We start from the raw sequence: 25990 nt of genomic DNA on the forward strand, positions 1-25990 counted from the left end.
CCTGGCAAGTAATTGTGTGTCCCTGGCAAGTAATTGTGTGTCCGTCAGCAAGTCACACCAATGTGAACCGACGCAGGTGACTTCTACGGAGACATGTTGTGCAGTTATGGACCGAGCCGTGCGCACGCCTTGGCCAATGATTGCAATGTGAACCGACGTGGGTGACTTCTACAGAGATGCGTCATGCAGTTGTGGACCGAGCCGTGCGCACGCCTTGGCCATTGACTGCAATGTGAACCGACGTGGGTGACTTCTACAGAGACGTGCAGTGTAGTTGTGGACTGAGCCGTGCGCACGCCTTGGCCATTGACTGCAATGTGAACCGACGTGGGTGTCTCAAATGCATACGCGTCGTACAGGCATGGACCGAGATATGCGCACGCATAACCCATAGAATCGTATGGAGACGGGTGCGTGTGGATTTTCAAAATAAGCGTCGTACAGTTAGTTGACCGAGCCGTGCGCACTCCTTAGCTACGGACTGTCATGGAGACGGACGCAAATTCAAATCTTGTACGAGTCGTGCGCTGGAAATTCAGTTGGCTGCCTACAACAATGCTGCAAATCCTAGGGTGTAATGAAGGTGAAATTTTTAACGATGCGGATGACGCGTACGAGTCTAACAATTCCATGGATTGGCCAGATTCATAGAATGCAACCGTGTTGGACCTATCACTTAGGAGACATGGCACAGATTCTGCCTCTGCAGCACTGATATAAGGCTGGCTGCCCCCCAGAGAGCTCACTAGCCTGCACTACATGCTACAGGACCACATCTCTGCTACCACTGCAGCTATCTCTGCATCCTCTGGCTACTGCTATGGCACGTACTCTGGAGAGAGCGCCAGCCTTCACAGAGGAGGAGAACTAGGCCCTTCTGGACAGGCTCCTTCCACAGTACAGCAAGCTGTATGAGAAACCAAGGAAGCAGGTGAGTGTACAGTCCACTGCCTTCCTAATTGTGCAAGTTGTCTTACTAGAAGTACTAGCAGTGTGTGTGTACACCAGTGGCAATCATATGCAATGAGTCATTTCAAGCCCCAAAGTGTGTAGGTACATGTGATGAACAGGTGTCCTGCTGCAAAAGTGCAGTTGTGCAAGCTTTTACTTCCCAGGCAATGTTAACCATGTCAGACATGCAGGGCAATTGTCCATTTCCATGAGTGCACTACCTGTGTACCTTATTTACCTTTGTGAAGACTACATATATGTCCAACTGTGTGCAGCACAAATATGTGGCATGTGTGGTAATGTCCTTTTCACTTTGTCATCCTCACAGGTTGATGCCCACCAGAAGCAGGAGATCTGGCTGACCATCGCCCGGGCAGTTAGATCAGTGGGGGTCTACAAGCGCCGGATCCGCAACTGTCAGAAGAGGTGGCAGGACCTTCGACTGGGCCCGGAGGATTGCAAGGGTCCAGCTGAAGCTGTTGCCTCCTCGCAGGAGGGGTGAACACTGGACCCTGACCCCCCACATGCTCAGGATTCTGGTGGTGGTCTTTCCAGGCCTGGATGGGCAACAGAAGACCAGACAGCAGCAAGGAGGGGGTAAGTCCGTGCCTAATCTGTGAACTATATCTGACATGCTATTTGCAGTCTTTTGGCATGGTTATACTTCCACATTATGTCAGTCTTGTAGTCCTGGACTAATGTCCTTCAATTGTGTAATGCTCCCTCCTCATCTGATCCACAGGTGTGGCCCCTACGGTTTGTGACTTTTTGCACTTGGACACTGTGTCCCTGCAGTCAGCTATGCTTAAGGTTCTGGACATCATATGTAACTGAGACTCTGATGTGTGCTTCGTGGGTGGTTCAGTTGTTTGCACAATGCCTGATCTCTGACATGTGATCTGTGTGTGCCTTTGATATGTGTTCCAATTGCTGGACTGATTCGCCACCTGTGTCTGGGGTATTTAAAACACACCCATGCAACAGGAGAGTCCATTTAGTGGCTCAGGAGTATGTATATCAAGTGTGTCACACTTGCTCAGCCATCTGCCTACTGTCCAGGGCTATACGCTGTTTCCCGTTGACCTGGGCAGTCCTGCATACTCCAGGGCATTGAAACACTCTGTACTCACTCTCCAGTGTATTGACCTACAGATTGTGCTCAGTGAAATGTGCCTGTAGGTGTCTGCCTCTGTGGCATTGTGGTGTGGCTTTGTTTTTAGGACAACTGGGGTGTCCATAAGTTTGGGGGTCAGCTGGACATCGGAGATGTGGCTATGGGAGACGATACCTGTGTGACATATAGGTGTGTGATCACTTGACTGTGCACAATGCTGTATGCAACTGTAAATTTCAGGCAGTTGTGTTTCATTCACAGCAGACTGTGAGGTTCTCATGTTCAGGGAGTTGTGTTTGCAGTCGCTCATATGCCTGATTTGTGTGATATGGGGTCATGATAGTCCGGAATATGTTTTTTGCAGGGGATGGACAAGTGTACTTGTCAGCTGCAGAGTTTGCTTTGCACATAACCTATGATTGTGACATAGTGCAGACTGTCGTTGTCCGGATGCCCTGCCCCTTTGATATGGGACAGTGACGACTGACTTTCCATACATGTCTGTGCCATGGCATTGAACTTGCTAAGAGGGATCCCGCATTGGAGTCAAATGTGCTCCATGCACCCCATTGTGACATTGACTATCAGGACATGAGGACATCATTGTGTGTGCTTCTGCTATGCATCACAAGCATGTGAACTGAGACTCTGACCATCCCTTCATCCTGACACCTGTAATGAGTGAGTGGCATGAGATGTGATGTGTGTGTATAGTAACAAACTTCTACATGTTCACTTTCATGTCCAACAACTCTATATGTGGTGCATGTGTGCACATTGAGGAATTAGCAGCCAACATGCAACAGACCTATGGGTGCAAGTCCAGGAGGGATATGGGTGCCATAGTTGATGGTCAGACTGGCAATTGGCTTATTAAAAACAGCGTGAGCACTTTGAGCAATGTTCAGCTGACAGTACCAGGGCTTGCCCAGTAATGTGCTGTACTCATGGTGTTGTGTGCAGTCAGTGCAGGTGACTTGTTTTCCTAATTCTACCCAGATACATCCACAGCCACAATCGGGACAGCACCACGGACCAGGAGAAGCCGCAGAGCCAGACTGGGCCAGCAACTGAGGAGTTGGATGGACCCAGTGGCACTGAGGGCGAGGGGAGCCTCACCGAGGAGTCCTCAGCACTATCCACCTCAGCTGAGGCCACCACTCCACAGATTCCCCCGCCACACCCTGCCCCAGGTTCCCCACCCACAGATACACCATTACCCAAAATGCTCAGGCCCTCCCCCCACCACTTGCTCTTCCACCACCACCACCCCATATCAGCCTGTTTGTGCCACTGGTGTTGGGACCATGCCCACCCCCTCTGTCCTGCTGACTTCACCTCAACCCCAGGTGCCAGGCATGTTCCCATCAATGCCCCTCAGAGCGGATGCCCCCTGTTATTAGCAGTGCAGGCAAGCAACCAGTGACAGGTTTCATGCACACCCTATTTTGACTTTGGATATGGACTGGACTTTGACCTTTGTTTTTTATCTGGACTTCCTCTTTGAGTTTCTATTTTGAAGAATAAATAATGTTTTGTTATCCTCCTGAATTTGATTTAGCTGTACATGATGTTGATGATGTTTACAATGACCTTGCTGTATTGATGCAGGATTTTCAATGTTGAATACTGAGGTGTTGATGTGACGTACTCCATGTGGTCCATGAGTGATGTATCCTGTTCTGGGCGGTATCCATGTCATCCTTTGCAGCTAACTGGGTGTGTCATGATTAACTAATTTTGCACAGGGATGTTAAAATTTAATTTGCATGGTCACATCTGTGGCTTGCCTCCATGCACATATGATGTGCTTCCTATTGTCCAATTTGTCTATTTGCCTGACTGTGGGCCCATCTCCACTGGACATGCAGGTGTGGGCATCATTGGTGTAGTAGTCAACTGTGTCCTCTGTGCAACTAGCTAGACATATGTATTGAGTATGTGCAGATGACTTAAGGGACACAACTGTACACAGGCTGATGTGAATAGTGCCTACTTTGGGTGGTAAATGATGGCTGACTGAAGAAGTGTTGAGCTGACATGACTGTGACCTGCTGGAACTGTGTTTGGCACAGGATTTGAGTCCCCTCAAGGTAGTGTGTTGTTCCGTGGCATTGCATGGGTCCATGGTATGTGGTGCGTGGGCATGTCTGTGTGTGTTCCCATCCCTTTTTCAACACAGGCTGTGTTCCCTTGATATGTTTGTGTTGGTGATGCTTGCTGAGTTGTCCTGTGTTCATCACACATCTTTGTCCGGGGCTTCCAGATATGTAGGTGCATGACACACTACTGTTCATGTGTGTGTCATCATTGAGATTTGTTAGTTCTGAGTGGTGATGATGTGGTCAGACGCAGATGGCACACAGTCAGGGCTCCCCAGGGCACTTGTTTGTTTGTAATATGATGTAGTTGTCCATAGGTGGTACCTTTCAGTGATTGGGACATTTGTATGTGTGTGTGACTGCTCCCACTCGCCAGGTTCAAAGGTGCAATGTTGGCAGGTTTCAGCATGTGTGCCTTGTGATGCTCCTTGGCTTCTGCATTGTCCTAGGACTATGGCAGGGATTCAAAAGTTTTCTTGAGATTTGATGTCATGGCCATTTACTGCATACTGTGCAGTTGTTGCTCCGTCTTGCATCCGTTGCTAGCTGGTCCGTCTCGTAGCCGTGTATTGTGTTCTGGCACGAATCGTACCTGATATGCAGCTTTTCCGGATGCTGTGACATGCTATACGTGGCGACCCGTCCGGCGCTTAGGAAGTACGCGTACTTCTTCGTCCGGACGGTACAGTTCCTGGAACGTTTCAGTGGTCAGGTAAGGTTACGGACAGCTCTCAGTGAGCTGTCCGCCTGAGATCGGAATCGTCCCCTGAATTGGGATAGGTGCTGGACACTAAACATGAATAATTTACTATTCACACTCCAGTCTATATTAAATTGGGGTAGGTGCTGGAAACTAAACGTACATAATGTACTATTCCCACTCCAATATAAATTAAAATAAACTGTGTACTGATCACTAAACATTATCAATTACATCCCCCAAACATTATTTTTATAATCACGCCTCAACCTAATCCCTTATAAACCCAAAAACCCACTCCTAAAAGATAAATTTCAAAATAAAAAGTAATATTTCTTATAAATAAAATCTAACATGTTCAATTTGTTTAATAATATTTAATTAAAAATATATTTTTTTAAAACACTCCCCAACTTTATTCCCTATAAATCCAACATCCCGCTCCTAAAAATATTTTTCTAATTTAGATTTCAATATTATATTTATTTTTTTAGGAATTCCAATTTTATTTAAAAATTTCATAATATTTATTTTAAAATATATATTTTTAAAACACTCCCCACCCTTATCTCCTATAAACCCATTTAAATTTAAATATTACTTTTTTTAAGTATAAATTATAAAATTGTTATTTTTTAATAATATTTCAAATAAAATATATATTTTTAAAACACTCCCCACCCTTATCCCCTATAAACCCAACATCCCACTCCTAAAATTAATTTCAAATTTAAATTTAAATTTAAATTTTTATTCCTTTAGAAATAAATTTTAAACTTTAACATTTTTTAAATAATATTATATTTTAAATAAATATTTTTAAAACACTCCCCACCCTTAACCCCTATTACCCAAACATCCCGCTCCTAAAATTAATTTTCACATTTAAATTTAAATATTAATTTTGTTTTTTTAGAAATAAATTCTAATTTTTAAAAAAATTATATTTAATTTAAAATATATATTTTCAAAACACTCCCCACCCTTATCCCCTATAAACCCAACATCCCGCTCCTCAAATTATATATGAAATTAAAAAAATCAAAACATGGTTTAAAATATAAAAAACATAATTATTTTAATACATTCCAAATAACATGTTAAAACACTTGTATACAAAATACTAAAAAATATACAAAAAAATCACACAATACTACACTTTATCAATATTTTCACACTACGATATTATGACATTCAATATATTGTACTTCGATATTTTACTACACATACCAATATCGAAATTTTTTACATCGATATACGAAACATCAATATTTTGTACCATTGATATTTTACATTCGATATTTTGGTATATTGATATAAAAATTTCGATATTTTGACTGCTCACCGACTATCTATCTGGCCGCCTTCAGGTGGTACAAAACGCTGTGGCACGTGCTATCCTCATGCTAGGCCCCAGGACGCATATGACTCCTCCTGATAGCCTTGCACTGGCTCCCGGTTCGAAAGAGGATACATTTTAAAGACCTAGGGGTTCATTAGGATAGTGGGCAGACTTAGTCCGCCCGCCATCCCATCGGTAATCGGGACCGGGGTAAGGGCGGGGGTTTTAGGATGCGTCCGCCACTGTGGCGGGCGCGTCCTGTATTTTTAGCATTGTGGCGGGCGAAACTCACAGCACCGCCCGCCATAATGCTCAAAATGCACTTTTACATTTGCTTAAAGAAAGCGGCAGGCACCACGCGGTGCCTGCTGCTTTGTTTATGCAAATGCAGGGGGGTACCACAGCTACCACCCGTGTGCTCCCCCCACCTCTCCTTCACTCTGGGGGCCTGCAGGGGGCTCCCAGAGTGAAGACCGCATGCCTTTCCGTGGCGGCATCGCCGCCATGGAAAGGCATCTCCCAAAGCCCATTGTAATATGGCTGGCGGTGTCTAATAGACACCACCACCATATTAATCCTTTTCTGCCCCGGCCGCAAGGCGACCGGGGCGGAAAAGCGGCGGACGGTCTTTCCGTCCGCTGTGGCCCCCCCGCCATACTAATATGGCAGGGGGGAATTCGAATGCGGATGTCGGGCGGATTGCCCCCGCCAGGCTTGCGGTAGCCACCTCCAGCCTGGCGGGGGCAAACCGCAGACATCCTAATGGGCCCCCTAGTACTGGCCTTTAAGGCTTTTCACAAAATAGGGGCCCCCTACATCAGGAACAGAATTCAACATTATGATCCCCTCAGTTTTAGGAGAAATCTGAAAACCTGTTTTTTCCAACGTCTGTAGAGATCTCCATGTCAGTCTGTGTTTACTGTTTCTGTCTCTGGGTCCTTCTTAGTGCTGGGACACTCTGTGGAGTAGCCGTGAGCTTTACAAGTGCCAAGTAACGTAAAATAACATAACATAAGGTAACCCAATGTTATCGTATTGGAGAAGCATGCATTATATTAGAGAAAAATTAATGAAGTAGTTTTTCACTACCAAGACATGGAAAACTTTTTAAAAAAAACATTAAATGCAGTGCGCCCTACCCTGTGGGCTGTTTATGGTCTACCTTTTGGGTGACTTATATGTATTGGAAAGGAAGGTGTAAGTAGGGAAAAAGGTTTATGTTATATCTGACATCCATGGTGTGGTCTTCCGCCAACTTTTTGTGCTTCTCCCGTCCAGTTGTCTGGATTTAGTTTATTTGGCATTAGGACTCTATGCACTTTACCACTGCTAACCAGTGCTACAGTAATGGTGCTCTCTCCTTTAAACATGGTAACATTGGCTTACACCCAATCTGCATATTTAATTTACATATAAGTCCCTACTAAAGTGGTACTAAATGTACCAAGAGCCAGTAAATTAAATGCTACTAGTCGACCTGCAGCACACTAAGAAGGGAACTTGACACCAGGCTTTTTTAGCCCTATAATACTTGGACCATGAGGAGGGAAAGGAATGAACTTTCCAGAACCAGACCAGATGTGAGAGGAGCCTAGAAGTTTCCCCCTCAAAGGCTGGCACTAGGTCTAAATATTAGACCCTCAGTATAACAATTCAATACACTCCTGGACCCGTTGAGGACATCAGAGAAACTGCCTTAGATCCCCAGAGGACTGCTGCTTCAGTCATGCCTTGTACCTCAGACGACTGCCCTACTTCTTGAGGCTTGCTTGTACCCTCAGATGACTGCAATACTGCTTAACGTCTCCCTTGCTGCTTGGACCAGAGTGATTTTAAACACTGTTTTGCTGGCCTCCGGTGTGAGCTACAGGGACAGAACAAGCTCCAGAGAGTTTGAACCCTGCGCTTGGTCTTTGCTGGAGTGAGCCCCTGTAAGGGGGGTAAGTTACACGTGTGATGTACTGGTGGGTAAATAATGAGGAGTCACACACACTACAGAATGTTGGTCGGACCGGAAGTCCCGAGCGACCTCCGACCATTTATTTATACCCTTCTGGCCACGCCTGGCCAGAAGGTGCTACAATTGCACTACGTAGTTCCGGCCACGGCCGGAGCTACAAACTCTAGAGCGCTACATTCCTTCCCAAGTTGGTTCTTGAAACAAATATGCTTAGCATGCAAAGTCTGTAAGTCTTTGGCTGGGCCTAGGGTTAGGCTGATACTCCTGGGAGGCCAGATAGTATCTCTCGGATAGTGTTCTGGAAAATTTCCGCCGCTGAGGAGATTCCGAAGTTTAGTCTCTTGTACCTTCTAAGACCGAGGTGGGTTGAGAACGTCGTTATATACCTGCTTTCTTCCGCTAGTCGGAGTTGGTGGTACCCAGCATTTAAATCTAGTTTGGAGAACCACTGGGCTCCATTCAGGTCTGTGAGTATGTCATCTACTGTGGGTGTTATATGTCTTTCTCTTTTTATTGCCTTGTTGGGCATTCGCATGTCGATGCAAATTCTGATTTTTCCTGGTTGTCGGGGCTTCTCGGCTATCACCATGGGCGATACCCACGGCGTCGGCCCAGTGACCTTTTCTATTACCCCTTGTGTTTCGAGTTGGGCGAGTTCTTGTTCAACTGCATCTCTTAGATGAAATGGAATCCTCCGGTGTTTCAGAGCTGTTGGCTGGATCGCTTTGTCAATGTGTAGTTTGACAGGTTGTCGCTTGATGGTGCCTAGGTCTTTGAATAGTGATGGATACAATTGTAGTATATCCTCTGTTTGTAGTGTCTTGACGGCGTTGGCAAATGCTACTAGGTTAAGGTCTTCTGCTGTGTGGCTCCCTACTAAAAGGTCTGCTTCCTTATCGATGACGTGAAACGTCGTTGTCACTTCATGGTCTTCCGCCTTAACGTGAACCTGCATTTTCCCTCGCAGGGGTAGTGGGGTTTGGCTGCCGTAGGTCATTATCTTGATCTTTGATGGTGTTAACTGCGGCCTGGGGTTAAGGCTTTTATAGTGCTGTATGCCCATCACATTCACTGTTGCACCGGTATCTATGACTCCGGTGACTTCCGACCCATCAATTTGGATTTGGCACTTTGGTTGTGGCCTTCGCCTTCTCTTCAGGTCCTTCGTGAATGACACGAAGTAGCACTCGCCTTCGTCATCTGTCAAGGAGTCGTTTAGCCGTGCGTAGCGGTGTTGTCTAGACGCTGTGTGTCTTGGTTGCTGAGTTTCTTCCAGACTAAGGGCCCCATGGCCACCGCCAGCCTGGCGGGGGAAATCCGCCCGCCATCCTTCCCTGTATTCCCCCCGCCATATTAGAATGGCGGGGGGGACCACGGCGGAGGAAAACATCGCCCGCCACTTCTCCGCCTCGGTCGCCTTGCGGCCGGGGCGGAAAACGAGTAACATGCAGGCGGTGTCTGTCAGACACCGCCCGCATATTACAATGGGCATTTTACAATGCCTTTCTGTGGCGGCATTGCTGCCACGGAAAGGCATGCGGTGTTCACTCTGGGGGCCCCCTGTGGGCCCCCAAAGTGAAGGCCGAAGGGGGTGGCACACGGGGGGGGTACCTGTGGTACCCCCCTGCATTTACATAATCAAAGCGGTAGGCACCGCGCGGTGCCTGCCGCTTTGATTATGTAAATGCTGCACAGCATTTTTAGTATTGTGGCGGGCGGAGCACAGAGCTCCGCCCACCACAATACTAAAAATACAGGATGTGCCCGCCACAGTGGCGGGCACATCCTAATGCTGCGTGCGGGACCCCCGCCCTTAGGGCGGGCGGTCCCGATTTCCGATAGGATGGCGGGCGGGCGGGCAAAGCCCGCCCATCATCCTAATGGGGCCCTAAGTTGTCTGACTGCCCCTGTTGCGGTTTGTCGTCCTGTGTCGTTTCTTCCGCGGAATCCTCCTCTGCATACGCTGGCAAAATGGTTTGGTATTCCGCATTTTGAGCAGGTCTTTCCTCTTGCAGGACAACCATCTTGGCTATCTTCGTCCCTTCCGCAGTAGCCGCAGGGTGTTCGTCTCGGCGTTCTGGTCGGCCACCTTCCTCATCCACCCCTACTCGAGGTGCGGACGGCATCTACTCTTTCCGTTTTGACAGTGGCACCTGCTTCTGCCTGAGGGGTCATGGCGGCCTCCATGGCTGTGGATCGAACATCAGACAATTTGTGTGATCGTGCGAGCATGAGTATTTCTTCAAGTGTGATGTTAGCTTGGCGCAGTATCAGTGTCCTCAGGGTCTTATTCCGGCATCCTTGGATGATTTGTGCCGTGACTTCCTTTGTGTGATCATCTTCGGTACAAGTGCTCACAAGTTCCCTTAGTCGGGCATGAAAAGCGTCCATTGTCTCACCTTCTCTTTGTCTGGATTGTCTAAATCTGAATCGCTCATAGTGTGGGTTGAGTTGGGTATCAAAATGTGCATTGAGCACCCGCACTGCGGCATCATAGTCATCGGCGTTGCCGGTGTCTGGAAGGTGAGAGAAAAGCTTGTATAACTCAGTACCCCGGAAGTGTAGCAACAGAGAACGTTTGACTGTGTTATCGGTTTCACGTGTCGCTATGAAATAGTTGTTTAATTGTCCGATCCAAACCGCCCATCTCGGCGCTGCTGTGGATGGTTCAATTAGCTCACTAAACGGGGGAAGTGCTTGAATCTGTGAGTGAGCTGATGGGTGTGTAGGCTGTGCCGGGGGCACTATCTGCTGTTGTGCTGCTGATTGTTGTTGCTGTACCACCTGTTGTGGCGCTGCTTGCTGTTGTGCTGGCAATTGTGGTGCTGCCTGCTGGTTTTGGTTCAACATGTTGTACGTGCAGACTCCTCACTTGACGTGTGTCTAGGGTGTTGGGGAGCTTTTGAGAGGTTTAGACCTTTATTGCTCTTTGTTACACAACGTCTGATGACCCTATGCGTTGGTGTTACAGTTTTGTGAACGTTTATTGTCTGATTTCCCTTGGTAATTTTTTTTCTCTCTTGATTTTACCAATGCTTGTTGGTGCGAATTTTCTTTTCTGCCCTCGCTGAATGTTTGGTGCTTGTAATCGCTAGCGAGTCCTCAGTGCACTTGTTGCACTGTTTCCAGTGGGCACAAGTGTACTCGCGAGCTCTTGTAGGTCAGTTCAAAGCGTAGCGCTCACACGCGACTTCCCCGGATGCTCCTGCCGGGCCTACAGCTTGTCGCACATGCGCGTCTGACGCGTCTGGGCCTTTGCAAGACGCACGCGTGCAGCCGGCGATCTGGGCCTTCTCTTGCTTGTTTCCGACCTCGCCGGTGCCCCTACGCAGCTCAGTGCTCACGCTGCTCACCGGTGCGGTCGCGGATGACGTCGGGTCACTCAACTCTGCTTGGCTGCCAAAGTTGGCAATCGGCTCAGCGCTGGTCCTGCTTTTCCGCGTGGCACGCGCCAGTGCACCCGGTGCTCTTCCAGGTGGCGGTTGGAGCGCGATGGCGTCACCGACCTTTTCTCCCGCTCGTCGCCAGTGTAAGGGGGGTAAGTTACACGTGTGATGTACTGGTGGGTAAATAATGAGGAGACACACACACTACAGAGTGTTGGTCGGACCGGAAGTCCCGAGCGACCTCCGACCGTTTATTTATACCCTTCTGGCCACGCCTGGCCAGAAGGTGCTACAATTGCACTACGTATTTCCGGCCATGGCCGGAGCTACAAGTACTAGAGCGCTACAAGCCCCTACCCCCCTAGTGGTGGACCCTTGGCGATGGTCCTGAAGGTGCTGCTCCTGGTTGACCCTGCAAGTTGGACCTAAGAAACTGTTGCACCAAAAAGGGGCCTGAGAACTGAGAGAACACCTGGATCTACCTGCTCACCAATCCACCCAAGGTGTATCGCTGGCCGTCCTGACTCAACAGTAGCTCCAGCTACGCGCTTCTCTGTAACAGCAAATCCTGTTAATCAGGACCCCTCACCAAAGATATCCAGCCTTGTGGAGCCTTCATGGACCATAGCATGCAGTTTGGTCCCACTGGTCATTTTTGACTTCCCAAAAAGTGACAGTCCGAAGGCAGAAATCTTAACTACAACTACTTCCAGCGGTTCCACAATGAACGGTGTCTACTACTTAGACACTGCTAGGCTGAAGGGATGAAGTAGTGGAGTTTTGACCTGTGGAGAGTGAATAGATGATCTGAGTATCATCAGCGTAGGAATAGATGATGAGTCCGGCTTGCTCCGCAATGATGGCAAGGGGTCTAACATATAAGTTAAAGAATAGTGGGCTCAAAATAGAGCCCTGAGGGACGCCACGATTGGAGTGATGAATTTTTGAGGCTGAGGAAGGGGAGAAAACTTGTAACATACGGTCAGAGAGATAGCTGGCCACCCAACTGAGAGCTGAGCCACTGATGCCGATGGACTTTATGGCAGTAAGAATGATGGAATGGGAAACAGTGTCAAAGCTGCACTCAAATCCAATAGGATGAGTGTCTGTGTGTCACATGGCATAGGTGTACATACACAGATGTCCATGTACACTGGAATTCGGTATTTTACCACCCAATAGGATTGAGCGGTAAATTAAGAATTCCTAAGGGCCTGTGGCACTGCAAACTGTGCCACCTACATATGGATTTACAGAATCGGTATATTTACCGATTCGGAAAAATACCGAAGCGGTAAATTTACTGATTCGGTAAATATACCGATTCTGTAAATTCAGAGCCACCTACATGTCAAAAGCCAAATTCCGGTCGGTATCGACCGGTATTGGGTGACCTACATCGGGTCCATGGTGGCACAATGTGTGCTGCATTGACACTAGCTTATTTAACAACAAGGGGTGGTGATTGACAGAGTTTCTGAATTAAGCAGAATACTCTCACCCAGTGAAGAGATCAGGGCTAGATCCAACACCGTTTTTTAGCTCACTGCACCATCCCAGTTCAGAACCTGGCTATATGCAAATTAGTCTGTTCCTGTTCCAGTGCATGATGGGAATAGGGCAAACCAAACTACCAAGCCAATTCTTACACTGGGAAGGAAACAAGCTTCCGGGGACCGGTTTCTGGCATTTCCGCCGTCGTCGGCCCGGCGTGCTTGAATCCTGATGGTGCAATGAGCAAGGGACTCACATCTGAGTATACCCTTCCACGCTTAGGGTGGACAAAATATTTAACAACAAGGGGTGGTGATGGACAGAGTTTCTGAATTAAGCAGAATACTCTCACCCAGTCAAGAGATCAGGGCTAGATCCAACACCGTTTTTTAGCTCACTGCACCATCCCATTTCAGAACCTGGCTATATGCAAATTAGTCTGTTCCTGTCCCAGTGCATGATGGGAACAGGGCAAACCAAACTACCAAGCCAATTCTTACACTGGGAAGGAAACAAGCTTCCGGGGACCGGTTTCTGGCATTTCAGCCGTCGTCGGCCCGGCTTGCTTGAATCCTGATGGTGCAATGAGCAAGGGACTCACATCTGAGTATACCCTTCCACGCTTAGGGTGGACAAAATATTTAACAACAAGGGGTGGTGATGGACAGAGTTTCTGAATTAAGCAGAATACTCTCACCCAGTCAAGAGATCAGGGCTAGATCCAACACCGTTTTTTAGCTCACTGCACCATCCCAGTTCAGAACCTGGCTATATGCAAATTAGTCTGTTCCTGTCCCAGTGCATGATGGGAACAGGGCAAACCAAACTACCAAGCCAATTCTTACACTGGGAAGGAAACAAGCTTCCGGGGACCGGTTTCTGGCATTTCAGCCGTCGTCGGCCCGGCTTGCTTGAATCCTGATGGTGCAATGAGCAAGGGACTCACATCTGAGTATACCCTTCCACGCTTAGGGTGGACAAAATATTTAACAACAAGGGGTGGTGATGGACAGAGTTTCTGAATTAAGCAGAATACTCTCACCCAGTCAAGAGATCAGGGCTAGATCCAACACCGTTTTTTAGCTCACTGCACCATCCCAGTTCAGAACCTGGCTATATGCAAATTAGTCTGTTCCTGTCTCAGTGCATGATGGGAACAGGGCAAACCAAACTACCAAGCCAATTCTTACACTGGGAAGGAAACAAGCTTCCGGGGACCGGTTTCTGGCATGTCAGCCGTCGTCGGCCCGGCTTGCTTGAATCCTGATGGTGCAATGAGCAAGGGACTCACATCTGAGTATACCCTTCCACGCTTAGGGTGGACAAAATATTTAACAACAAGGGGTGGTGATGGACAGAGTTTCTGAATTAAGCAGAATACTCTTACTCAGTCAAGAGATCAGGGCTAGATCCAACACCGTTTTTTAGCTCACTGCACAGACTGATTTGCATATAGCCAGGTTCTGAGCTGGGATGGTGCAGTGAGCTTAATAACGGTGATGGATCAAGCCCTGATCTTTGGACTGGGTAAGAGTGGTCTGCTTAATTCAGACACTCTGTTCATCACCACCCCCTTTTCTGAATCGTTTTTGGCCACTACAGGTGTGGCAGGGTATACTCAGACATGAGTCCCTGGCTCACTGCACCATCAGGATTCAAGCAAGCCGGGCCGACGACGGCTGAAATGCCAGAAACCGGTCCCCGGAAGCTTGTCTCCTTTCTAGTGAAGAATTGGCTTGGTAGTTTAGTCTGCCCTGTTCCCATGATGCACTGGGCCAGGGACAGACTGATTTGCATATAGCCAGGTTCTGAGCTGTGATGGTGCAGTGAGCTAAATAACGGTGATGGATCAAGCCCTGATCTTTGGACTGGGTAAGAGTGGTCTGCTTAATTCAGACACTCTGTTCATCACCACCCCCTTTTCTGAATCGTTTTTGGCCACTACAGGTGTGGCAGGGTATACTCAGACATGAGTCCCTTGCTCACTGCACCATCAGGATTCAAGCAAGCCGGGCCGACGACGGCTGAAATGCCAGAAACCGGTCCCCGGAAGCTTGTCTCCTTTCTGGTGAAGAATTGGCCTGGTAGTTTAGTCTGCCTTGTTCCCATGATGCACTGGGCCAGGGACAGACTGATTTGCATATAGCCAGGTTCTGAGCTGGGATGGTGCAGTGAGCTAAATAACGGTGATGGATCAAGCCCTGATCTTTGGACTGGGTAAGAGTGGTCTGCTTAATTCAGACACTCTGTTCATCACCACCCCCTTTTCTGAATCGTTTTTGGCCACTACAGGTGTGGCAGGGTATACTCAGACATGAGTCCCTTGCTCACTGCACCATCAGGATTCAAGCAAGCCGGGCCGACGACGGCTGAAATGCCAGAAACCGGTCCCCGGAAGCTTGTCTCCTTTCTGGTGAAGAATTGGCTTGGTAGTTTAGTCTGCCCTGTTCCCATGATGCACTGGGCCAGGATCAGACTGATTTGCATATAGCCAGGTTCTGAGCTGGGATGGTGCAGTGAGCTAAATAACGGTGATGTATCAAGCCCTGATCTTTGGACTGGGTAAGAGTGGTCTGCCTAATTCAGACACTCTGTTCATCACCACCCCCTTTTCTGAATCGTTTTTGGCCACTACTGGTGTGGCAGGGTATACTCAGACATGAGTCCCTTGCTCACTGCACCATCAGGATTCAAGCAAGCCGGGCCGACGACGGCTGAAATGCCAGAAACCGGTCCCCGGAAGCTTGTCTCCTTTCTGATGAAGAATTAGCTTGGTAGTTTAGTCGGCCCTGTTCCCATGATGCACTGGGCCAGGGACAGACTGATTTGCATATTGCCAGGTTCTGAGCTGGGATGGTGCAGTGAGCTAAATAACGGTGATGGATCAAGCCCTGATCTTTGGACTGGGTAAGAGTGGTCTGCTTAATTCAGACACTCTGTTCATCACCACCCCCTTTTCTGTATCGTTTTTGGCCACTACAGGTGTGGCAGGGTATACTCAGACATGAGTCCCTTGCTCACTGCACCATCAGGATTCTAGCAAGCCGGGCCGACGACGGCTGAAATGCCAGAAACCAGTCCCCGGAAGCTTGTCTCCTTTCTGGTGAAGAATTGGCTTGGTAGTTTAGTCTGCCCTGTTCCCATGATGCACTGGGCCAGGGACAGACTGATTTGCATATAGCCAGGGTCTGAGCTGGGATTGTGCAGTGAGCTAAATAACGGTGATGGATCAAGCCCTGATCTTTGGACTGGGTAAGAGTGGTCTGCTTAATTCGGACACTCTGTTCATCACCACCCCCTTTTCTGCATTGACACTAGCAGCATTCATTTACAGGCCCTGTGTACCATGTAGTACCATACACTAGGGACTTAAAAGTAAATGTAATGTGCTAATCAGGTGTTAGCCAATTTTACAATGCTTTAGGGAGTGAGCACAAGCACTTAAGCCCTAGTTAACAGTGGTAAAGTGCACAGACTCCTAATGCCAGCAAAAATAATTCAGAGAACAGGATGCGTTAAGACAAAAAGTTTGGGAGTGACCCTGCAGGGAGGGCTAGTTCCAGTAATGGTTTTTGCCATTGTCTATAGATGAGAGAGTACTTGCCAGAATATTCTGTACTCTTTGGATGGGAGGAGGATATTACTGTTAGAGATTATTCAGTAGGCAACAGATTGTTTCCAGACTATGGAAATGAATAGATATCTGATGTGGATCACATTCTCGGTTTTTGGCACATGGACACATTATTATCAGTTACAGCAGTTAAGTTGTTTTGGCCTGAGTTCTGGAAGGAGAGATGGTTTTTGAGTGATTTCTGTTGGAATCTTAATTTAATTAATTTTTAAAGGCTAGGTAACACATTTTTTCTGCAGTTCAGTAATGATCTATCAATAAATGAGAACAATATTCTCATTTATTGATAGGTCATTGCTGAACTGCAGGAAAAATGTGTTACCAAGCCTTTAAAAATGAATGACGCCTGTCCAGTACAAGGAAGCTAATCCAACAAATTTGAAGTCTCCCTACTTGGGTGCCAATATTAGCATTTAAAAAAAAAAACGTTATTTTGAACAAACCTGCTGTACATTGTCAACTGTAGAGAACTGTTTAATTTGACATACACATGATATATAGTTATGTAGTTACCATATTGTAAGCAGACAGACATAAACACTTATTTGCACTTTACAATTTCATCACACAGCGACAAAATTGGTATCACAGGTATGTTTTGTGCCCTGCATATTATATAGTCGTTGTGACTATACTACCAGGTCATTAGTGCTTTATGTATCACCATACAGGCTAGCCATAACCTCTGCCAAGTGATATTCAGGGGTCACCATTTGTCTTTTGGGTGAGATTGCGTAGGGAGTAATTTGCCGTAGGTCTCAGCATGTGAGCGATATGTGACCATGTCTGTGATCCAGTTTGCTGTACTGGGCGCCCAGCCCCAGTGCATGGCTATTTTTAGTTTGCACATCAATAGCACCAACCTCACAAATTTCCGCACATTCTTGGGGACTTTCTTAACATAGCCCAACAACACCGTCAGTGGGTCTGCGGCCAGTGACAGGCCTGTCATTGCATTTAGTGTCCCAAACACCTGTTTCCAATAATCCCTGATCGGGGGACACTCCCAATCCAGATGCAAACAATCCACATCTGGGGTCCTGCACCTTAAGCATTGGGCATCCCCACCTCCGATGAACTTTGCCTGTGATACAGGCGTATAGTGTAGCCTATGTAGAAACCTGTAATGAATGTGACTTCTTTTTTGTGCGACCATTGCGAATCGGTTATGCCAAATGATAACCCATGGGCCTGATGTAACTCTTGGCATAGGCGAGCATCAGGTCCCCCGTTAAAGCATTATAAATTAGCGTGACCAATCTTCTGGGTGCAGGGCCTGCCCCACTAAGGAGAGCAGACTCCAACTTCCGGGCAAGGGCGGCTCTAGGCTCATGGCGGCCCTGGGCAGGGAGCGTAGGTAGGGGGCCCCTGGAGAAACGCAAGGGCGGAGGCCAGTGAAGAGGGGGGGGGGGGTGGTCAGGGTGTTTGGAAGTGGAACAGAGCCAGAGGCCACCAAATCCATGCCAGGGGCTGCCACGCAAATATGTATCCATCCTCAGAGGATTATTATATTAAGGATATATATTGGTGTGGCGGCCCCTGGGGTTTGGCGGCCCTGTGCAGGTGCACAGCTTGAACATTCCTAAGGCTGCCCCTGTTCCGGGCTTCTGTGGGAAGTCTGGGAATAGGAGTCTAACTGTAACTTTCATTAAATACTTAATTTGGCGCAGCACACCCTCCTTGGTTAAACAACCTCTGCAGTACATCCCTACCTAATCCGATATGTTGTCCTCCACATGCCAGTTGTTTCAACAAAGACGTAAACTACTGAAAGAAGGCCGTATTGAGAGGTGTAGGAATGTTCTGAAATAGGTATAATAGTTGTGGTAATACGAACATTTCCATTATTGCTATTCTACCTGCTATGGACAGTGGTAATGTTATCAACTTTTCAACATTGGGCTTGATTCTGTCGATAAAAGTGCCATAGTTCTCACGTAGTACAACCCCCAGGTCCCTTTGAAAGTAGTTCCCAAAATAATGGATTGGCGTTTTTTGCCATTGTAGGGGTTTGTCTAATATTGGTCGTGTGGTGTTAGCTGTTAACGACATCATTGTAGATTTTGCCCAGTTGATTGTAAAGCCAGACCACTCCCCAAATCGCATGATTTCTTCTATTATTGGTTGTAAATTGACTTCCGGGTCCGTGAAAAATTAGCAGTAAATTATCTGCATTGTCCAAGCTTAAAAGAGACAGTAGTCTGTATGATCTGCACGTGTGCACAGTCTTCCCTGCTTTCAGCAACATTCTCACTATTGCCTCCCACACCGTTGGGGGCAGCTAACCCTTTATCATGGCCTCTCCATACATTTCTAACATGTGTGGAGCAAGCAGCTCTGCATTCTTCTTATAAAACTTGCATGTCAGATCATTGCTGCCAGGCGCTTTGTCCACTTTCAGATCCTTGATTGTGGTTTTTATATCTTCCACCATAAGGGGGAAACAGATTATCTCCCTTTCAGCCGTCTAATGTCACTGCATATAGCTACTAGCCCATGTCACCGATCTGCTCACTGCACGAGGAGCTATATAATCTAGTATATTCCTTGGCAAATGCTGCCAGGCTCTTCTTTGTCTTCCATAAGAATGTGTTGTATGTTCACTTGTAGTGAAGGGCCAGGTCTGTTGTTTGCCTCTGTACTTGGCACCTGAGCTCCCGCTCCAGTGTGGCCAATCTACCCACAAATGGCTTTAAGGATCCTTTGCCCTTTGGCAATGTACTCTCCCATGATTACTGCTTGAATGCCTCCCAGAAGACCACTTACACTCCACCAAATCTTTATTTAGTTGAAATTAGTCAGCTATGCATTGTCTGATCTCCTCTCTGAAGATGCTATCCAGAAGCATGGACTGCTGCAATCTCCAGCTCATAGTCACCTGTGTACAATCGGGGAGGCATAGTGTCAACAATACTAGGGGTGTTCTAAGTAAGTGCATGGGAGATGTTATATCCGCTCCATTCATTCCCACCACATCTAGGGAGCCCACCCAATAGCCCAGCCTGGACAATGTACTTGTACAGCTGATTGGAAAGTGTATATTCATGTATCATGATGTATGGCTGTCCAGACATCAAGAAGGTTGTGCTGTAGCATAGTGTCTACCAGGGTCTTTCTCATCCTCATTGGTTGCCTGTCCCTAACATTTGTGCTGTCTAGTGTACGGTCCAGTATGACATTATAGTCTCTGCCCCATATAATCGTTTCGGGGCTGTTTGCTGCACTGCGCCCCCTCAGTACGGAAGAACTGAGGGTCATCATGGCTCGAGACATACACGTTCACTATGGTGACATGAGTATGATTAGGCACTCCTTGGACGAGCAAGTATCTTCCACTTGGGCTCACTATGGTGGTAATGTGGCGATAGAGGACTCCCTTGTGAATTACTATCACTTCCCAAGTGCGTGCCACCTAATTCGATTTCTCTGGGACAACGTGTGTTTCCTGTAATAGTAATATAGCCACATGATGTCTACTAGCATAGGCCAGCACATGGCTTGTTTTGTGCCTGTCATTTAGACCAAGCACATGGAGATGATGGACGAAGCGCTGATACTTTTCAGACACTCATTTCGAATCACAGCCCTGAGTTGAATCCATCATCTTTTAGATCACTTTGCCAACCCAGTTCAGAACCAGCCATATGCAAATCAATTGTGACCCTGTTCCTAATTGCAACAGTCCAGCCTGAACTGCCAAGCCAGGTCTTCCTTGGTTGGGTAACACCCCTCACTTGCCAGGCTAGCTTGAATCCAGTAGCAAAGTAAGCAAGGGACACACGTCTGGGCATACCCTGCCAACTGGATATAACCCAGATCTGTGACTGGGGGTGAATATTGTATTGATTCAACATTCCGTCAATCATTTGTTATTTTTGCATTTGTTGCCCTAAGTGAGAAGGGTATGCCCAGACGTGGGCCCCATGCTTGCTCAACTACCATATTCAAGCTATCCTGGCTGATGAGGGGTGAAACCCTGAAATGGTCCTAGGGTGCTTGTTTCTGGTCCAGGGAGGATCTGGCCTGACAGTTCCCGAGGGTCAAGACTAATTTGCATATGGCTGGGTCAAACTGGAATGGCTTGGCGTGCAACAAAACAATGGCTTTAACCCAGATCTGTGACTAGGGGTGAATATTTGATCGATTCAGCATTCCATCCATCATCTGTTCTTTTTACATTTGTCATTTAGACCCAGCACGTTCCACGTCATGAATCTGATGGTATTGTTGCATGTTTCATCCAAGCAGAGGGCCCTAGTGGTCAAATGTGTGTGAGATGCCATTCTGTACTGCCCAGCCATGCATCTGCCATTGTAAACATTTTCTATTTTCAAAGTCCCCATCTCCCACACTGGGTCCCAGATACCAAGCAAGGTACCTCTCCCTTGTACCAAAACATACTGAATAACAGAGGTCTCACCCACCCCCTATACCATCTGCAATAGAGTGGCTAGCCTAAGACAACACTTGGGTTGCCCATTCCGCCATTCAACAACATCCACCCCTCGTTGTCTCGGAGCAGTGTCTGTAACGATATATGGAGGACCTATGCAAAGTGTAAAACAACAATTGAGTAGTCAAACATCATTAGTTATGCCAATGGTCAGGGAATGGCACCTCTCTGGTGTTGACTTGAGACCCTGACCATGGAGGCATTCTTTAGTGGTGGGCCCACAGTTCCTTAGTTCATCCGGCTATAGTGCCAGACAGCTCGCCTGCTTGTGATGTTTGTAGTTGTAAGCCTATGATAATTTGTTTTTATTCCACATCACCTAGTTTCTGTTCAGAGGTACTGTTCTCATCTTTGCAAAGTCTGAAACGCATTCTAGTGTATTTGTTTAGGACCGTCGCTGCCGCCTGGTGATCCGTAAAACATGGACTTTGCCATCAAGGGTGCGTCAAAGAAGCTCCGTAACAGCATGGCATAGCCAATGTTCATGTCTTGTAATCTTTTTTTGAGCAGTGCAAATTTTTGGCAAGCTTCCTGCATAGCTTGTGTGAAGTCAGGGTAAAACGCTATCCGGGATCTCTCATAGGCGATATCCTTCTCCAGTATTACATCTTTCATAGATTCACATGCTTGTATCTTCCCCGTCGTCATGGTGGGAGTCTCACGGTAACAGAATGACCAAGCAGTATCAAAGAGAAGAAAAACTGCATAGAAAATCCCCATAGGGGCTGTATTATTTGGTAACCAGACCATTTCTTTGTTTGGTCCAAAAGCCAGCCAATCAGCATTGCTGCCCTGCCCTCACACTCCCCAGCAGAAGCTTCCTGCCTCAGATTTCCAACCGCCTTCGTGTGAGAAAGGAGTCTCCCTGAGCTCTGCTCAGTTCTTCTGTTCCTGAGTGAACTTTTGACCCTTTGGAATCTTGTTTCCTGTCTACTATATTGAGGTATTGTGTGTACTTATTTTTCTCATGATGGCTGAAAGCTCTAAAAAGAGGCTGTTCAGGCCATGCAGGTCCTGTGGGAAGGCCAGACTTTTCTCTGAGGACCCACATGAGGACTGCCTTTACTGTCTCTACCCTAAACACCTGGTGAAAGACTGTAAGCTCTGTAGAAAATTTTCTGACAAAACTAAAAGAGACAGAGAGGCTAGATTACTGTTATGGCTTCAGAAGAAGAAGGCCACATCAGGCTCAGATTCTGAGGAGGGATCTTCTCATTCCACTCCCAAGAAAAGAAAGGCCTCTGTTTCTGTGGAGAAGGTGGAGTCTAAAAGGAGTAAATCTAAGGAAACATCAACCTCATCTCTTCCTATTACTCCTCTGGAGAAGCAGTCAAGTCTTAAAGGACCTGGGTCTGCACCTTCTACCAGCTCCCTAGCTTCTGCTACTAAGCCTGTGGTGAAGACTTCAGCTCCGTCGACGACGACTTCGTCAACGACTACGGCTTCGTCGACGGTAGGATCTAAAGCTGCGTCGACGACTACGACGTTTACGACAACAACATCGACGAGTAAGATTTCACTGTCGGCGAAAAGACCGTCGACGACGGTGACGACGACTCCGTCGACGACAGGTTCGATGTTGAGGATGTCGACGGGGGGCCCGTCGACGAAGGTCCCGTCGACGAAGGTCCCGTCGACGATGGTTCCGTCGACGAAGGTCCCGTCGACGAAGGTCCCGTCAACGAAGGTCCCGTCGACGAGGGTTCCGTCGACGAAGGTCCCGTCGACGAAGGTCCCGTCGACGAAGGTCCCGTCGACGGTGGTTCCGTTGACGATGGTTCCGTCGACGAAAATCGTGCTATCATCTGCAAAAGCGTTCAATTCTCCGCAGTCGAAGACCATGATCTCGATCCGGTCTTTTCAGTCGACAAGAGGTTCGGCTACTATCAGTAAATCCGCAGAGTTCACCTCATGGACAAAGATTTCCCCTTTGCCACCATCCTCATTGCTGGAGCAGGACTCCGATGGAGAGGAGTCCTCAGGTGCCGCCTACAGTCCTTCTCAGCTTCAGATAAAGAGCCAAGACACGGACGAGGAGGAAGTTTATTCCTTCAGGGACAGACCACAATCTTCAGGATATGAGTCATTTCAGGAATCTGGTGATTATGACGAGGAGGAGGAGCAGCATGTGGACTCACGGGAGGAGGAACGTCAAGAGACGGTTTCTATACCCCTCAACCTTGTGTCTGATCTTAGGTTGATGCTAAACGACTACTACCGTCGTTTCCCAGAGGCGAATTCCTCGCAACCAGCTACGCAGACGCCTTCCTCACAGACACCTAAAGCACCTGCTTCTCAAGAACAAGGGGTGAAATCTCCGCAGGTGGTTACTATAAGGGACGACCTAACGGACTCTGACGAAGATGAACAGCCCGAAGAAGGAGAGCTTGTTCATGATGCTGCGGGCAGGAATGGGACGAATACGTTTTACCATCGGCTGCATCACCTGACCCACTCAAATCTACCTCCCCTCCTCAAGACATCGGAGGCTTCCATGATATCATGGAAAGGGCGGCCAAGAGATTCATTCTGGATGTGGAGGTGCAAGAGACGGATTGTTTCTTGTACGATTTCAAGGATAATAACAAAAGGTCACTTCGCTCAATTCCGATTATCCCTCACATCTGGGAGGAGGGTCTAAAGATTCTGAAAACACTGGCGTCTATAGCGGTTTCAGTTCCCCGAATTGAAAAAAAATACAGAGCTCCAGAATCCACAGCAGCCTGCCTCATTGGGCATCCCAGGCCGGAATCATTCGTGACGCAGGCGGCGCAAAGAAATTCAAAGAACCCGGTGGCTACTTCCCTAGTGCCACCAGACAAGGAAGGAAGGAGAATGGATGGGGCAGGTAAGAGGTTTGCGGTCATGGCAGCCTCTACCATTAAAGCGGCAAATGCTATGGCACTGCTTGGCCGTTATAACAGACAAATATGGTCCGATCTGGCTCCCATACTCTCTGCGCTTCCGGAAGATAGAAAGGAAGAAGCGGCAGCCCTCCTCAAAGAAGGAGCAAAATCTGCTGCCGAATCTATCGACATCGCCATGGATGTCTCGTCTATGGCCTTTAGACAAAAGGCTGGAGCGGTTTCGCTTCGCAGGCAGGGCTGGCTCAAGGCGACTTCTTTTCGTCCAGAGGTGCAGGCGAAAATTGTCGATATGCCTTTTGACGGTGAAAATTTATTTGGGAAACATATCGATGAGGCGTTGCAAGGCATAAAGTCGGACACGGATACAGCTAGAGCGCTGGGATCTCTTCAGCAGGGAAGGTTTCAGTCCTTTCGAAAGAGGGGTGCAAGAGGTCAATTTAGTCAAAGACCCTCTTTTCAATCCAACCGATATCAATCGTATAATCAGCAGGGATATCGACAGTATAATACTAACAACCAGTTCAGGTCCTCCAACTCCTCTTACCAGCAACAGTCCAGAGGTAAACCGAACGCCAGGGGGAAAACTCAGCAGTCTAATAGACGTCAATGATTTCAGGCCGGCGCTCCCCACACAACAGATCCCGGACAACGACCACTATCTGTCTCAATACTACACCAACTGGATGTCCATAACATCGGACAAATGGGTTCTAGATGTCATAAGCAGGGGTCACACGCTGGAATTTGTGGAAATACCACCGGATCACCCCCCAGTACTCAGGCTCAACCAACATCGCAAGGAAATGCAGAAAGAAGTTCACTCGCTTCTGCAAAAGGGAGCCATAGAGGAAGTGCCACAACATCTCAGAGGGAGAGGCTTCTATTCGCATTTCTTCCTCATCAAAAAGAAACAAGCCCAGAAATGGAGACAGGTATTGGACTTGAGGGATCTCAATCAATACATAAAAAAGATACCCTTCAGAATGTTGTCGTTGCAAGAGATCCTACTCATGATAAAGGAAAAGGACTACATGGCGTCCTTGGATCTCATGGATGCGTACTTCCATATTCCCATTCATCGGAAGCACAGGAAGTATTTAAGATTTGTTGTGGAGAGTCGCCACTTCCAGTTCAAAGTCCTGCCATTCGGACTCAAATCAGCCCCGAGGGTATTCACCAAATGCATGGCCCCGGTGGCAGCCCACTTAAGACTGCAGGGGCATTACATTTATCCATATCTGGACGACTGGTTGGTGACAGGTTCATCTTTCAGGGACGCAGCAAGAGCTCTTCAGAGCTGCATCCGGCTGTTTCAGCGCTTGGGCCTGAGGACCAACTTAGAGAAATCCTCGCTGACTCTGGCCCAAGGCATCCAATTCCTGGGGGCATGGATATGCACCAGAGCAGGGAAAGCCTATCCTTCCGAAGAACGAATGAGAAAGATCATGGGACTAACGGCATCACTTCAGGCAAAAAAGTCCACTTCCGTGAGAATATACAAGTCCATGTTGGGGATGATGTCATCCTGCATCCCACTGGTACCAAACTGTCGTCTTCGAATGAGACCTTTGCAGGAACAACTGGACGAACAGTGGGTCCAGGCCAGAGGAACCTTCGAGGATCGCATTGCCATCACGAACCATATGAAGGTGGCCATGTCATGGTGGAAGATTCTAAAGAACCTGGACCAAGGCTTGAGCTTTATTCCTCGAGATCACGACTTCGTGATGACAACGGACGCTTCGCTGAAAGGATGGGGTGCGCATCTTCAGGAGCTGGAAATTCACGGCCTTTGGTCAGATTGGGAAGCTCAGCTTCACATAAACATGTTGGAGCTCAAAGCGGTGTTCCTAGGGCTTCAAGCATTCCTTCCCAGAATACGCCATTCGTCAGTACTTATCCAAACGGACAGCACCACGACCATGTTTTACCTGCTGAAACAGGGCGGAACGAGATCCAAACAGCTGTCGACATTGGCGCAAAGGAT

The sequence above is a fragment of the Lissotriton vulgaris genome, chromosome 1_1 (assembly GCF_964263255.1).
Source record: "Lissotriton vulgaris chromosome 1_1, aLisVul1.2, whole genome shotgun sequence".
NCBI classification, from domain to species: Eukaryota; Metazoa; Chordata; class Amphibia; order Caudata; family Salamandridae; genus Lissotriton; species Lissotriton vulgaris.